The sequence below is a fragment of the Periplaneta americana genome, chromosome 3 (genome assembly GCF_040183065.1).
Source record: "Periplaneta americana isolate PAMFEO1 chromosome 3, P.americana_PAMFEO1_priV1, whole genome shotgun sequence".
In the NCBI taxonomy this organism is placed as follows: domain Eukaryota; kingdom Metazoa; phylum Arthropoda; class Insecta; order Blattodea; family Blattidae; genus Periplaneta; species Periplaneta americana.
In genome coordinates, this window is record NC_091119.1 from 176775810 (window position 1) to 176792737 (window position 16928).

General features: G+C 34.4%; 1 protein-coding gene across 5 annotated transcripts in view; it reads left to right on the forward strand.

Annotated features, from left to right (window-relative positions):
• LOC138696857 (zwei Ig domain protein zig-8-like) overlaps positions 1–16928 on the forward strand; it is a 1911002-nt gene that overhangs the window by 305767 nt on the left and 1588307 nt on the right. For 2 of the 5 annotated variants that reach the window (XM_069822305.1, XM_069822308.1), the window contains exon 1: positions 10994–11068. The exons of the other annotated variants lie outside the window; for them this stretch is intronic. The gene's annotated coding sequence lies outside the window, so the exon portion shown is untranslated. Of the gene's footprint in view, positions 1–10993; positions 11069–16928 lie in introns of those variants that run through there. 5 annotated transcript variants of the gene reach the window in all.

Genomic DNA, 16928 nt, shown 5'->3' on the forward strand with positions numbered 1-16928 from the left:
GTGTCTGATGTTCAACTGTTCGTGGTAGTACTGGGAGTGGTCTGCTTTGCGAGGAAATTTATTGAATCTTGCACTCTGCTCGTCCGAGACATAACGCCCGCTCGTGTGCGATCGTGACGATGGGGCCACGCTGCGTGGCTGGAATACGATGCGGGGTAGCGCAGCGTCTTGATTTGTTATTGCACTGCGCCGTTTCATCTCCCTAATCATTGGGAGCCCTAAAGTCTTTCGTGATGGGAAGGAAAAGAAACCTAATGGAACAGGAAAGCTTACAACAGCCCTGAGAATCTAGCCGTAAGAGGCTTTCCTTCCACTAGTCTGACACACCACACTTAGCGATATTTAATTGTAGAACCTACTTCCATCATGACGCATATTGAATATAATTTTTTATGTTCGACCATGCCGAAATGTAGTAATTATACACCTGGTAGCAGTCCTTTAATGCACCTCATTAAAGTACACCTACTCATTAAAGGTCAGGTCTTTCAGCCAATGACGACTCAGGTTACAACTGTTCAGCCAATGACAGGTCACCTTTCTACCGTTATAAAACCGCAAGTATCGATTATTCTCGGATATGAAATCGAAAGGGAATTAGCGAAAAATCACGGAGATTGTAAATCCAATACTGTCGCAGAAGGTTATGTTCTGTTAGTATAATAATTAGCGTTAATTGTAAATAATATTCAAATAAATTCAATTTGTCATCTCGTTTTTCAATGTATAATTTTATTTCAGTGTAATCTCTGTAGGTTCTTATGGCCTAGCAAGGTCAATGTGCACATCTGTTCCTCGGAAAAAATCAATACTTTCGCATCTGCGCACATCTCACAACATATGGGACATTGCTCCAGGTCAGATACAATGAAATTAATAATATCAAGTTAGAAATATGGTCGAGCATAAAAAGTCGTATGAAACTCGCCTATAATGGTAATTAAGAAGCTCGTATGAAAATTATGAAACTCGCTTGCGCTCGTTTCATAAATATCCATACTCACTTCTTAATTACCTTCATTATAGGCTCGTTGCATAATGTACTATAGTAGTTTAGTAACATATTCTTCGGTATTTACTTATGATTATATTTCGAAGTTGAGGCACATTTATTCTGAAGCAGTCCTGTCCAACGTCCGTTTCTACTGGGGCACATTTGAATGATAATTGGGGGTGCGCGGGCGACAGGTTTCGATTCCATTACTTCTATACTTCTGCTGTCGATATTACTACTATAGTCGCGACGCTGTTATTCCCGGCGTGACTCCTCCTCTTTGCTTACGTCTTAGGAAGTGCAGGGTCTATAAAGTCTAGGTAGGGAGTATCGTTCGCCATTTTTGTTCTTTCGTTGCCGAGCTACCATGCGAGGAATCTATTTGCCACACCGTTAAACATTATCATGTCGTAGTTCCTACGATAATAAATCAAACGCACTGTAATTCAGCAAATAATTGAGCGGAAAATAACGTCTTCGTGTGCTTTCTGTGAACGCCACGTAAGAGCCAAAATGGCGGGCGATTATATCAAGTATTTATCGAGCCTTAAGAAATGAATAACGTCTTCATCAGCGAATCACAAGACGCACACGTTTTAATGTAGCCGACCTGCAACGCAATTGGCTGCCGGAAATTAGAGCGACGGGACTATAATACTACTACTTCTACTACTAATTAATTAATTAAAAACTGTCCCCCATTGAGAGTAGCCCTTACGGACTTAGTATATCTTAAAAAAAAACATAAATATACATATGTAAACATAGGTAAGTTAATTAAATTAAAAAAAAAAGCCCAAAAGGGCATAAAAATTACAGTTGCTATTAATGTGGCACCATGTGATTACTCAGGACTTGACAGGATTTTTTTAACATAGTTATCACAATATCATCCCTCGGAGATATTGGCAGAGCGAACTGCCGTCGATATTCTTCGAAAAAAGCTGGTATAGTCCCTCGAGCACCTATGAGCAAGCCTAATACCTCAACGTGAATTAAGGCATATTTCATTAGAATTTATAAAACAGTTATATTACCGGTTCTTCTGTATGGTTGTGAAACTTGGACTCTCACTCTGAGAGAGGAACATAGGTTAAAGGTGTTTGAGAATAAGGTGCTTAGGAAAATATTTGGGGCTAAGCGGGATGAAGTTACAGGAGAATGGAGAAAGTTACACAACGCAGAACTGCACGCATTGTATTCTTCACCTGACATAGTTAGGAACATTAAATCCAGACGTTTGAGATGGGCAGGGCATGTAGCACGTATGGGCGAATCCAGAAGTGCATATAGAGTGTTAGTTGGGATACCGGAGGGAAAAAGACCTTTAGGGAGGCCGAGACATAGATGGGAGGATAATATTAAAATGGATTTGAGGGAGGTGGGATATGGTGATAGACACTGGATTAATCTTGCACAGGATAGGGACCGATGGCGAGCTTATGTGAGGGCGGCAATGAACCTTTGGGTTCCTTAAAAGCCATTTGTAAGTAAGTAAGTTCATCTTGAAATAGTTGACTGTAGGCTCATAAATCGACTCGTACTAGTAATAATAATAACAATAATAATAATAATAATAATAATAATAATAATAATAATAATAATAATAATAATGGTAGTAATGGTTTCTTTTGCCATTCCTCTTTTATGAGTTGCCAAACGTTCTCGATAGGATTTAAATCAGGTGAATTTCCTGGTCATGGCAAAATTGGTATGTTTTTTGAAGCCAAAAATGCTTTGACACTCCTAGCATTACGGCAAGATGCGCCATCTTGCATAAAAATATACTTCTCTCCACTTGGGAACCATTCGTTTAGTTGTGGGATTAGCCTGTTTTCCAGTGCCTGGATATATTGGTTTTGTCTCATTGTTCCCTGTACAGTGTACAATCGTCCTGACATCACAGACCATACCATGATTGATAGTGGGTGTTTGACTGTCCTAACCAAGCATCCAGGGGCAAACTTTTCGCCCTTTCTTCGACGGACAAACATTGCTTTGTCCAACAAACATTCAAATGTCGATTCATCGGAGAAGCGAACCTGAAAATGATTAAAAAAAAAACTGTTAAAACTCATAATTTTGTATTTAAGTATTAAATTGTACTGTAAAGAAATTGCATACCCTTTCCCAATCTTCTACGGTGAAATTTTTGTGCTGCTTTCTCCAGAGAAAGCGTTTCTTCTTCATAGCATCCGTCAATAAAGGCTTCAAAGAAGGCCGATGGCACTTGTAACCCATTTCATACAATCTCCGACGCACTGTCCTTTCAGATACATTAATACATTGTCGATTTATTATTATCGAGCGAAAGGAAAAAGATTCACAAAGGAGATGGACAGAAAACAAGACTGTAAAGGCCACTCGGCCTAATATTTATAAGTATGATATTATTATTATTATTATTATTATTATTATTATTATTATTATTATTATTATTATTGTATTCTTCACCTGACATAATTAGGAACATTAAATCCAGAGATGTGCAGAGCATGTAGGACGTATGGGCGAATCCAGAAATGAATATAGAGTGTTATTTGGGAGGCCGGATGCAAAAATATCTTTGGGTAGGCCCAGACGTAGACGGAAAGATAATATTAAAATGGATTTGAGGGAGGTGGGATATGATGATAGAGACTGGATAATCTTGCTCAGGATAGGGACCAATGGCGGGCTTATGTGAGAGCGGCAGTGAACCTCCAGGTTTCTTAAAAAGCAAGTAAGTATTATTATTATTATTATTATTATTATTATTATTATTATTATTATTATTATTATTATCATCATCATCATCATCATCATCATCATCAACGTTGTTTAGTCAACTGTCCGAAAACAGGTCTAAACTTCACAAGTTCATTTATGAGGCAACTAGGCCAGGAGATAATTGGGTAAAGTGACCAGTTCCTTTCGCCCTCCAGCGCATATATAGCCATTTAGTTACCTACTACACTAGTCAGACTTCAGATGCATACAAACAATTGAGGGGTTTGCCGGAAAAAGGGAGTATACGTCAATATGGCGAATTGAGATACATAATAATAATAATAATAATATTTATTAATACTATACACTTGAGCTACATTAGGCATTGCAGCCCGAAAGAGCAGAAGCTCGTGCTCGGGCGCAGTTCAGATCAGTTATACAAAATATATCACAAAATTACAAGAGTTCATTGAGCACAATCACATTAATAAATGGTAAAATACATACAGCATGTAATAACAGGGTCTATATACAAATAGAAAATACAGAAGTACATGAATATTAGAGTAACAATTTTAACTCAATTAGCTTAAACAATTAAGTAATTAATCTGATTTGTTTCTTAAATCTATGTGTGTTAAGTGTACTTAGCTCAGGGTAAGCTCTAATTAATGTATTATATATTTTGGGTCCAAAATTTCTGATGTGTTTTAATCCAGCAGTTGTGTGGCATTTGGGAGTATTTAGAAAGAAACTGTAGTTTTGTCTCGTCTGGTATTCATGAGGATCATATTTAAATTTATTGTGGTTTTTATGGAAGTAAATCAGCAATTTTTGTTTATAAATTTGTTCTAGATTTGATACGCCAAATTCCTGAAAAATTAATTTTGTTGGGTAATCAAAAGGTTTATATAGACAAATTTTGATAATTCTTTTTTGGAGCAGATTTAAAGGACGGAGAGTCGATTTTGCCATTCCTCCCCAACCTAAAATACAATACTGAATTATTGATTGAAACAGAGCTAAGTACACAGTACGCAGAACATAAACAGGTAAATAAGAGCGTAGAATGGAAAATTTGTGGATTGTTTTACGCAATCTGTTACACAGAAAGGAGATATGCTTGTCCCATTTTAAATGTTGGTCAATAATAATGCCTAAATATTTAACTTGTGAGGATATACTCAAAGCGTTACATGAGCAAGTAGGTAGGTTACAATCATGTATAGTTATACTTATATTATTATTTATTTCTAGTTGCTCAAGGCCATGTGATGTTAATGAAAATGGTATTAATTTTGTTTTAGAAACGTTCAAAGAAAGCAAGTGAGCATCCAGCCATTCTTTAATAATATTAATACCACTGTTAGAATTTTGATAAGTTTCATTCCAACTCGAACCGCTAAATATAACCACAGTATCATCAGCATAAGAATACAGAGTACCAGAATATTTCTCAATGTCAATTTTAAGTAAATCGTTGATATATATTAAAAACAAAACAGGACCTAAAATCGTCCCCTGAGGTACACCTATATCAATGTTACGTGATTTACTAAGGTGATCATTTATTTTAGTTGCTTGAGTTCTGTTACTTAAGTAAGATTTAAATAATTTTAAAGCAATTCCATTAATTCCTAATCTATCCATTTTATTCAAAAGTATACTGTGATTGACCGTATCGAAAGCTTTTTGTAAGTCTAGAAAAATTCCTAGACATTTATTTCCTACATCTAATTCTTGAATTATTTTTGAGGTAACTGCCATAATAGCATCATCAGTGCACAAATTTTTTCTGAAACCAAATTGATTATCATTTAGTAGTTTATTTTTTTCTAAAAATGTTATTAACCGTGTTTTTATACATTTTTCAAATACCTTAGAGAGACTGGGTAATAGTGAAATGGGTCTGTAATTATTAAGATTACTTTTGTCACCAGACTTGTGAATTGGTATCACCACAGCATGTTTTAGGGCTGAGGGAAATACACCTTGAGATATGCACAAATTAAATATAAAGGCAAGTGGTTTAGAAATAGCTTCGATAATAAGTTTCAGGGTATTTGTTGTAATACCATCAATACCAGGAGCCACATTATTTTTTAAACTGTTTACAATATTAATGATTTCACATTCGTTTACAGGAAACATAAACATAGATGATATACTTTTATTATAAAGCTTATAGTGATGAGTACCAAATACTTTCTTTTTTATATTAGATACGATGTCATGACTTACATTAGTAAAATGATCGTTAAATTCATTTGCGATAGTTTCCTTATTTTCAATTGTTATTCCATTTCGACTTATAATTGTCTTTAATATACTATTTTTATTACATTGGGTGTCAGTAGCTTCGTTTATGGTCTTCCAAAATTGCTTTGGATTATTTTTATTTTTGTTAAATTTTTCAGAATAATATTTGATTCTCTGATTTCTTATTACATTAGTGAGAATATTTCTATATTTTCTGTAGTAATTTAATAAAACATTGTTTTGTGGGTCTCGTTTAACTTGCTTAGCTAACTTATCCCTAGATCGTATTGATTTAACAATACCTGTGGTAATCCAAGGTTTAATTTTTTTGTACTTACTTGAGAATTTGAGAGGGACATGATTAGAATATTTACAAATTAGGTTACAGAGTATTTTATAAAAATTATCGAAACATGTATCTGCGTCTTCATTGTAGAATATAGATTCCCAATTAATATTATTAATATCTGATATTAGGCTTTTATGGTTTATAATTAGCTTATAATTGTCAGAAGGTTCAGTGGCTTCTCTGCTAATACTTTTATTACTGATTGACAACAATGCAAAAGTCATATAATGATCTGTTATTGCGCTTGCATATACTCCAGGTATAAAATTTAAGTTATTTCCCGTTTTTAGGAAAATATGGTCAAGACATGAATTGGATGATGGACGAGTAATGGAATTTAAGTATTTCACGTATCCATATTCATGCATGATATTTAAATACGTGTTGCCAAAATTATCTAATCTATTTTCTAAAATTTGAATGTTTATGTCACCAAGAATAACATGGTTGTTTAAATCTTTGTACATTGACAAGAAGCTTTCAAAATTTTTCAGAAATTCATTTTTGCATAGTTTTGGAGATCTGTAAATTGCAGTTAGGTTAACAAGAGTATCATTAATAAGTGTTAATTGAAAATGTATAGCGTTGCAATGGGAAATGTCAATATCACTTAAAGACACTACGATGTTTTCCTTGAAATATACAACTATACCATCACATTTATTATACTTATTACTTTTAACAAATTTTTTATAACCATTAATATCATAGCCAGAGTCATGATCAAGCCAGGTTTCAGTTAGAACTATAATATCAAAGTAAAAGGAAAAATTATTAAGTAAAACACAGAGTTCGGAAAAATTTTTGTTGATGCTACGAATGTTTAAGTGAAATATTTTAAGATCTGATAGAATATTGGTAATATACTCATTGCAGTGAAGTAAATCGTTAAAAACCATTGTGTTATTATTGTTATTAAATTTACACTGATGGATTTCATTTAATATAGTATTACTAGCCATTTTTAAGTCAATTATATTGTATAATTAAACGTGGTTACCGACACAATAGTATTTACAAATTATTTACATCGTCAACATGCAATCTAAGATTTTAAAACGCACCTGAATAATAGTAATATACGTTACAAGAGCGGTATGTTGACGTTTTCATGTTCGAGGAAAAGATTGAAAAAGCGAAACGTAGTTGAGCTTTTTTAATTTCCGAGAACATGAAAACAAACATACCGCTCGTGTATCGTACATTACTTTGTGCGAAGATCGTTTATTACATACCTGAAAGACGAATTTCTAATTAGTTGTAATGAAATCTCCATGTTGGTTTCTGTTTAACGACGGCAACTTCGGAAAACCAAAATATCTTTCTTCAACATTGTTGCTATAAAATGTTTTCTGTGTTTACTATACTCCAGCAGGCCGTGATATACGTCTGTCTTTTTTTTCCCCTCAGTCTATAAATGCGAACTTATAACAAACGGTAAGGTTATGTAATGATTTATTTTTCATTTTAATATTTTAACAATATTATTTATATAACATATTGCAGTATTAACATCCGCATCTGGAATCTTCTTGATTTTTTCACGGCTTCCTTAATGTTACTTGTATCAGGAATGCAATAAGTTTCGTGGAGTAGTAGACTTTACTTAATTTTTGCAAATATTTAAAAACAATAATTAACATTGCAATTTAGGTGAAATTGTAGTGGTAAGTTTCCAATTTATAATTATTACTATGTTAAACGTCTCTAAAAATAATATGTTAAAAGCCTTAAGCAGTAAAATGCATGTCGCGCTTAAGCGGTAAGAAGAGGGAAATTGTTATGTGTGTTACGTTGGGAATACTGAATGTGGTATTTCACACTTACCGCGTATTGGTTTTGTGCGGAAAACAAGCAAATACGCACGATCTCGCACAAAATGTTATACACGCACGCAGACCTGTCCTGCAGGTATGTACAGTACTATAGAAACAAAATTTCGCTACTATAATTATTCACTACATTTTAAACCGTTTTCCCGAACAAGGGGGTATAGGTCTATCCGCCTTTCTTCCGGCAAAGCCCTCAATTGTTTTTCCTCTGACACTTACCGTCAAGTAAAAAGCACTGCCTGATAATAGATGTACATATTAGTCAGAATCTCAATCAGAGGCAATTATTATTATTATTATTATTATTATTATTATTATTATTATTATTATTATTATTATTATTATCTTCAAAATTATCAGAAACCAACTGATTCCAATAGAATGTATTTTATAGAACTAATACTTGAAATGAAGCTCGGAAATAAAATCATGCTTGTTATCCACGCAGCACGGTGTTCATTTGGTGATGTAACACAGTCATCTTGACAGGGCAGGCATTTAGACGGTGACATCAGTCATCAAACTGTTTTGTGCCGTGCTCGAAATTAACAATTGATTATCACATTACATGGACGTTATCCCCTTGTCTGTTGTAAACGTAACCCACATATGAGCTTAACATGCAAACACTGACGTGGCCGTTTCCTCGGCCACATAATTGTTAGTTTAATTGGTCTCTTCTGGAACCGAGGGAAAACGTGCATTCTCTTTTCACGTATGCTCTCTGTATTATTGTACTAGTTAATTTATTTAAAAATAAGAACAGTGGTGTTTATACATTAACTATTAAACTATTATGCAGTTGAAAACATAACGAACGTCTCTATGTTTTTGGATCTTCAAAGTATTTTTCACAACCAGAACTTCATTAATCACAATTCCAAGTATTAATGCATTTCTGTAGGTTTATTGATAAGGAATACAAATTTAATCCCATCTGCAGTAATTTACCAGTACACATAATATATAAACATTCAAGCAATGATTCTTTTTCAGTATAGTCCACCTTCTTATCGTTAAACTTCTTCTAAAGACAGAGAAACATCTTTACTCCTTCATAAAAGACTGCATTCCATTACTTCTGCAGCCATTTCCGAACTTCTTCCATCACCAGATCATTTAATACAAATATTTTTTCTCGTAAGCTTTTCTCCAGATGTATACATATGTGATAATTACACGAAGAGAAAAAAAATCAACTGTGCATCATTTTGGGCCAGGCGCCGTACTTATAGTTAAACAGCTACAAGTATAAGTAGCATTATCTAATTTTTCCACATGCTCCACCCATTAGACCTACTCCTAGGCTCTTTCGTCTGCATGTAAATCAATTATTGTCAATATTTTGTGAAACCTAAATTTAATATTTTAATCGGGGAGTTTAAATATAGCCTACAGTGAGTTCACAGGGCTAACGACTTCAAAGCTGATTACCTAGTTCAAATAAAGTGTACTGGTACAATAATTAACATGAAGGCATGAGATAATTGCTCTGCCTGCCATTATAATTTCGTTTTTATTCATATGTCCCCATTTCAAGAAGAGAATCCAGACTGTATGGAGAGTGTAACAGCACTTCCCAGAATAGTTCAGTAACGGGTATCCATTGTGAACTTTGCTCTCCGAATATACCGCCGTTGTTTTGAGGATTCATTCATTCATTCATTCATCTATAACACAGCGAAGTAGATACAAACGCGATTCATCGTACCTACACGTATTCACGCTAAAAACCTTGCAGTTGTGCTAGGAAATTTTTTGAGGAGGATGTTCCCGAAGGCTAGCGCACTCCCGCGAATAGGCATATTATGTCTTACCATTCTATCTGTCGATTCATTCATGTAGGCTCAAAGCTCCGGTAAAGTCCCATTAGATAGATACGCTTATTGCTTTGACTTCAGTAGAAATAATAATGTTAATGATGTCTGTAGTTGGTCTTGGTAAGATATGAAATTTCAGAGACATATATTAAAAACTACTTTGTGTTTTATTATACCCACATATTTCAAGTTCTATATCATTACACTTCCTCGTATGATATTCATGAACATTCTGATTAAATGAAAATGCATTAATATTAAATTTAATATGACAGACACAGTAGTATGTATTTGTTTTTGAGTATGTTTTAAGTAAAGATTTACAATTTTCTTTAGGCCCACACCAGAGATAATTCTCACGGTTTTCTTTTGTAATTTAAAGAAATTAAAAGAGGAATTATAATTACGATACCCCATAATAAAATAACATATTGCAGATGATTATGTAGATATGCATACTTCTACAGTTAACAACTCTTTCCTATCAGCAGTTTTTGACAATATCTTGGCATAAATATACCTCGACTATCTTGCCAGATATCATGTTATTGCGATTATTCCATCCTATACCCGATTCAATAAATAAACTCAAAAACTTAACTTGTTTATGAAAAGCTTTCCAATTAAAAGGAAAATTGAGGTCTGAAAGTTTACTCTCCCTAATACATAGTGAGCTATGTATTTCTTAATTAAGATATTCTTGAGACTTAGAATAACAATCAACAGTTAGCTAAATAGCCAAATTGTCATAAAATAAATAAGTCACACAATTGTTATTAAATACAAAATGTAATTCATTATATAAATAATATTATAGAACCCAACACAGATCCCTAGGGTACACCATATATTACTAAAGACTTGAACTGAGATAATGTCCCATTAAATAATACACTATAACCTATTTAACTAAGAATTTATAAGATTAATTGCCTCTGAATTAAAACCACATTTTATTTTATTGTGGAATATGGCATGAAAAGTTCTGTCATATTATAAAATTTGCTTAAGACATACTTTCTTTTTTTCCAGGACCGCTTAAACATCCACATACAAGTGAAAAAATAGTATTACAAGTATTACGGCATTTAAGGAAACCAAACTGGTAAGCGGATAAGTTATTATTTGCAATATAATTATCTGATCATTTATAAGGGATTCAAATATCTTGTCCATTTTTGATACAATAGTCACGAGTCCAAAATTTTCCATATCTAATACGACTCTTTTTTTAGTATCGGAATAACTTTGGAATACTGCCCTTTTGCCTTTAAACCATCCGAAAACATACTACGGCTCCTCAGACTCATGTAATCTGTGTTCCAGTCACAGTACTACATCACACTGGCACCGTTTCGGTTTAAACTATTGTAATGTTAAAACCCTCAGAAACTTTGCCTGTGTCCAATACAAACGGTATTTCAACATTATGCATATTCAAACCCGGGCCGCAACTATCATAAACCAGTATTCTATCAGCTGAGCTACTAATGTAGCTAACTACCTTATATAGACTTTGGTTCATCCCCTGAAATAACAAAATTTGGAATCTTAGTAAAGTTGAGAAGAATCATGTGAGAGTTTGTAAACAAGTTTGACTATTTTTTTTTCCAGAAGTTGACGACTTCATTAAGTCAACTAAAGCTTTGTTTTTCTTGTTATAATGTATTAAACTTAAGATAAACAAAACAAGTCTTCTGAACAGCATAAATATTTACCGTGACTTAACAAAACACGGTTTCCTGATAAGGTAGGTTTGGAAATATGAAACTATTGTTCTACCTTCTACCGAAATGCAAATATTTACTTGGGTGTCCAGGCCTGTCAGTCTAAATATTTATCAGCTCATCACTTTACAACAATAGTATAGTCCTTTCCAGGAACATTAAAATACAGTAGTAATGGTAACCAAAACAATATATTACTGTTCCCTGTTTCTAATCTTGGGAAAGATAAGATCCAGCAGCAGCTCTGTCATGAACGAGAATCTATTAGTAGAGGGCGAGGTTGATTTCCGTGTAATTTCTGCTTGTGAATAAAACGTCGATAGTAATTGATTTCTACTGTTAAGCACTAAATTAAGAAAAGAAGCTCGATTAGGATATTTCTATATTAGTCTATCAGCCCATATCGCATTTGTTTTGCAGCAGATGATAGGAGAGGAAGTGAAATTTTAATTCTTATGACGTACAATGAAAATACACAATATTTATTGTTGTCTATGATGATGATAATGATGATGATGACGACGATGACAGTGATGATATTACAAAGAAGGGAGAAACGACTAAAATGTTCTCGAGAGTTCGTCTTTGTAAAGAGATTAGAAGCTCTCAGTAAGAAACTTACGCGAGCTCCAAGCCAGTAGGTCATTTTTCTCACTCAGTGTATCGCCTTTCTACTCAAAGAACCTACAGGAATTTTTAAGAAGATAAGTCGAAATATGGACTTACTGTAACCTATTATATACCACTTTAAAATGGGGGAAAAAAAGTTACAGAGCGCCATCAGAAGTGAGGTTTTGAAACAGCATGGCAAGGTCGCCTGATGTTAGCTGAGACTTGAAGATGACTATCTCAATACTCAAGGGAAAGATGAGAGAGTGAAGGCTAAGATTCGATAAAACTTCAGTTTTCTAACAATGTAACTCACATAGAAGTCTTATGCAGTAGCATGTGGTCTAAAAGCTTGGACTAAAAATATGGAATAAGATCTGATTTGAGTCCTAATGGAGGAAGAAATTTGTTCATGAAGTTTCAAAGAGTGTGCATGGTGCCCATACAACATCGTGATGAATTTGGGATGCTCACAAAAAATGAATACATTTACAGTCTATAAAAACAGCCAGATGTAATTGCAAAATAGACAACTTAAATGGATAGGTCATGTGAAGAGAGCTCCAACTATAAGGAAAATTTGGAAAGCCAGAGAAGAAAAATTACCGGGAACAAGACCACCCGGAAGACCGCGTAAGAGACATTCAGACTTTAAGGGGAAGAGTTTACTAACGAAACACATATGTAATTATTTAGAAAGCAATATATAGGCCTAAACTATGCATATTTTAACAACTTTTCCTTGCATAGACTACAACAACAAAAATTCTACATTTGCCCCAAATGAATATTTGTCACAAATAAAAAAAAAAATATATGTTCCCCGAAATGTTAACACAGCGATTCTGATTTTTACCCTTATAGTTGAAGAAACTGCCATGGAATGACAATGCTCTTAAGAGATTTCATTGCTTCATTTCATTTCATTTCATTTCATTCAGTGATGTGACCAAGAGCAGGTCTTTCACTGCAAACCCAGCTTTCTCCATTTTTTCCTATTCTCTACATACCTCTTTTTCTCCTCATATGATCCATATTAGTCTGTAAAATTGTATCAGCTTCTTTTGTTTCTGGCTAAGTGGAAGAGAAGGTCTGATGGCCTTGACTTCGCCGGAATAAATAAATAAATAAATACATAAATAAATAAATACATAAATAAATAAATAAATAATTAAATAAATATTATCCATATGTCTCAATGTCGTCTATCATCTGATATCTTCTTCTGCCCCGAACTCTTCTCCCATTCACCACTCCTTCCAGTACATCCTTCAATAGGTAGTTTCTTCTCAGCCAGTGACCCAACCAATTCCTTTTCCTCTTCCTGACCAGTTTCAGCATCATTCTTTCTTCACCCACTCTTTCTAATCCCATCTCCATTTCTTATTCTGTCCTTCCACTTCACAAGCTTCATTCTTCTCCATGTCCACTTTTCAAATGCTTCTATTCGCTTCTCTTCACTTCGTCGTAATGTCCATGTTTCTTCACCATACAACGATACACTCCACACATAGCATCTCACTAGTCTCTTTCTCAGTTTCCCTTCCAGAGGTCCGCAGAAAGCGCTCCTTTTTCTATTAGAAGCTTCCTTTGCCATTCCTATCCTCCTTTTGACATCCTGGCAGTAGCTCTACTAACTCATTTAGATTTCACAAGTTTATCTTGAGTATTTTTCTTCCTATGACCATGGCCTTCGTCTTACTTGCATTTATCTTCATCACATACTGCTCACAGCTTGTTTACAGTTTTTTTTTTTGTGGAAAGGTAAATGCGATAGCTTCCCGTTGCTTTCCGCACACCACTCTCTCTTCCGCATCTTGAAAGATCACAGGAGGCTCCAGCGTGGAGGTGAGGAGAGTAGATTTGACTAATTAGGCCATCCGGACTTCAACGAACTTAAGAGATTAAAGGATCTTAAAAATGTTAAATTAAATTAATAATAGCCTACTGAAAAAAATAGAAAATATCAACTTTAACGAAAATATAATAGATTTTGTATCCATTTAGAATTTCTTTTCATGTGTAAACATAGAGGCAAAACATAACAGAACATATCACAAAAAAAAATGTATCTTTGACGTTATACCAGTTAAAATTTTTTGCTCTTCTGTTATGTTTGGATTAAATACCTTTTCAGTGGTTTTTCTGCATGAAGTGAGGAATGTGAATGAAAACAGAGGAATTTATCTATGACATGCTGTTGCGATACACTTGATGTTTGAATATGACGACCTGTACAGCAATACAAATGTGTTGATACGTCTTTTAATTAACTGATAGCATGCAGCTGGTATCGAGTCCCCATTACGGTTCAATACGTTTCCGTCGGCGAACTTCAATTTTCCCACGGTTAGAAATTTAAATAGGAAACACCAAAAATCGCTCGCACACACGCATCAATACGACTGAGTTATTCACCAGCTGGGTGAAGTCGCCTCAGACGTCACTGTCTGATGACCTGAATGATTAGAATGCAATTGCATTAACAACCGCCCACAGGCCTACAGACCTGACACTCCACGGATATGATTGAATATCTTCAAACATCTCATGTGGCAAATTAACATTATCGCTTATGAAGAGACTCTGTAGTGGAAATTGAACGTTTGTGTGACTGTTTGTAATTGAATTTTACGATTTATGGATTATTATTATATTTCCTGGCTTTCAGAAGTGTATAAATAGTAATAATCATGTTCTTTTTTTAGTAGGTTATTTTACGACTAACTATAGTAACTTTCGAGGAATATCACTTTTGTTGACGGCGTACAGAATTTTGTCCTATATTCTTTTGAGAAGACTAACTCCATATGTAGATGAAATTATTGGGGATCATCAGTGTGGGTTTAGGCGTAATAGATCAACTATTGACCAGACATTTTGTATTCGACAGATAATGGAGAAAAATTGGGAGTGTAAGGGTACAGTGCATCAGTTATTCATAGATTTCAAAAATGCATATGACTCGGTTAAGAGAGATGTTTTATATGATATTCTAATTGAATTTGGTAGTCCCAAGAAAGTAGTTTGATTAATTAAAATGAGTCTCAGTGAAACGTATAGCAGAGTTCGTATAGGTCAGTTTCTGTCAGATGCGTTTCCAATTCATTGTGGGCTAAAGCAAGGACATGCACTATCACTTTTACTTTTTAACTTTGCTCTAGAGTATGCCGTTAGGAAAGTCCAGGATAACAGAGAGGGTTTGGAATTGAACGGGTTACATCAGCTGCTTGTCTATGCGGGTGACGTGAATATGTTAGGAGAAAATCCACAAACGATTAGGGAAAACACAGGAATTTTACTGGAAGCAAGTAAAGAGATAGGTTTGGAAGTAAACCGCGAAAAGACAAAGTATATGATTATGTCTCGTGACCAGAATATTGTACGAAATGGAAATATAAAAATTGGAAATTTATCTTTTGAAGAGGTGGAGAAGTTCAAATACCTTGGAGCAACAGTACCAAATATAAATGATACTCGGGACGAAACTAAACACAGAATAAATATGGCAAATGCCTGTTATTATTCGGTTGAGAAGCTTTTATCATCCAGTCTGCTGTCAAAAAATCTGAAAGTTAGAATTTATAAAACAGTTATATTACCGGTTGTTCTTTATGGTTGTGAAACATGGACTCTCACTTTGAGAGGAACATAGGTTAAGGGTTTTTGAGAATAAGGTGCTTAGAAAAATATTTGGGGCTAAGAAAGATGAAGTTACAGGAGAATGGAGAAAGTTACACAACACAGAACTGCAAGAATTGTATTCTTCACCTGACATAATTAGGAACATTAAATCCAGATGTTTGAGATGGGCAGGGCATATAGCACGTATGGGCGAATCCAGAAATGCATATAGAGTGTTAGTTGGGAGGCCGGAGGGAAAAAGACCTTTAGGGAGGCCGATACGTAAATGGGAAAATAATATTAAAATGGATTTGAGGGAGGTGGGATATGAGGATAGAGAGTGGATTAATCTTGCTGAGGATAGGGACCAATGGCGGGCTTATGTGAGGGCGGCAATGAACCTCCGGGTTCCTTAAAAGCCAGTAAATAGGTAAGTATGTATGAAAACTTGCATCAGTTTTATATAATCCTATATGTATCTGCATTTCTTGTATGTAGATGTAACTACACCCGGACACGAATTTAATTCATCGATGTTGTTGAACTAAACAATAACGGCATAGCAAGTAATCACAAGTTGTTATTAGCTGATTTTTTGTGTTTTCTCGCTCAATACAAGCGGTATACATACATCCAATTTTTAAATGTTGATCATGGATTGTAAATGTTGTACGAAGGTTGATTGGCCACAATTCATTATAGCGACTAATTCCAGAGTTGATTGACAGAAATCACAATGAATTAAAATGTTGAATCCGTCATGAATTTGGGACGATCACTGTGAACGTAGAGAATCATTAAAACAAAATAGCCCTCTTTGAAAAGCAAAAACCATTTTCGTTCCGTACTTCAACCAATGGTGGTTCTCTAGTAAACGACAGAAATGATTCTATATGAATAAGCGCATATGTGCTAAATTTGACCATTATTCGTTTTGTTATTCCACCAAATTGTTTCAATGCAGAACTAAAGAGTTCATTATTCGTAAATATAGTATTACATTTG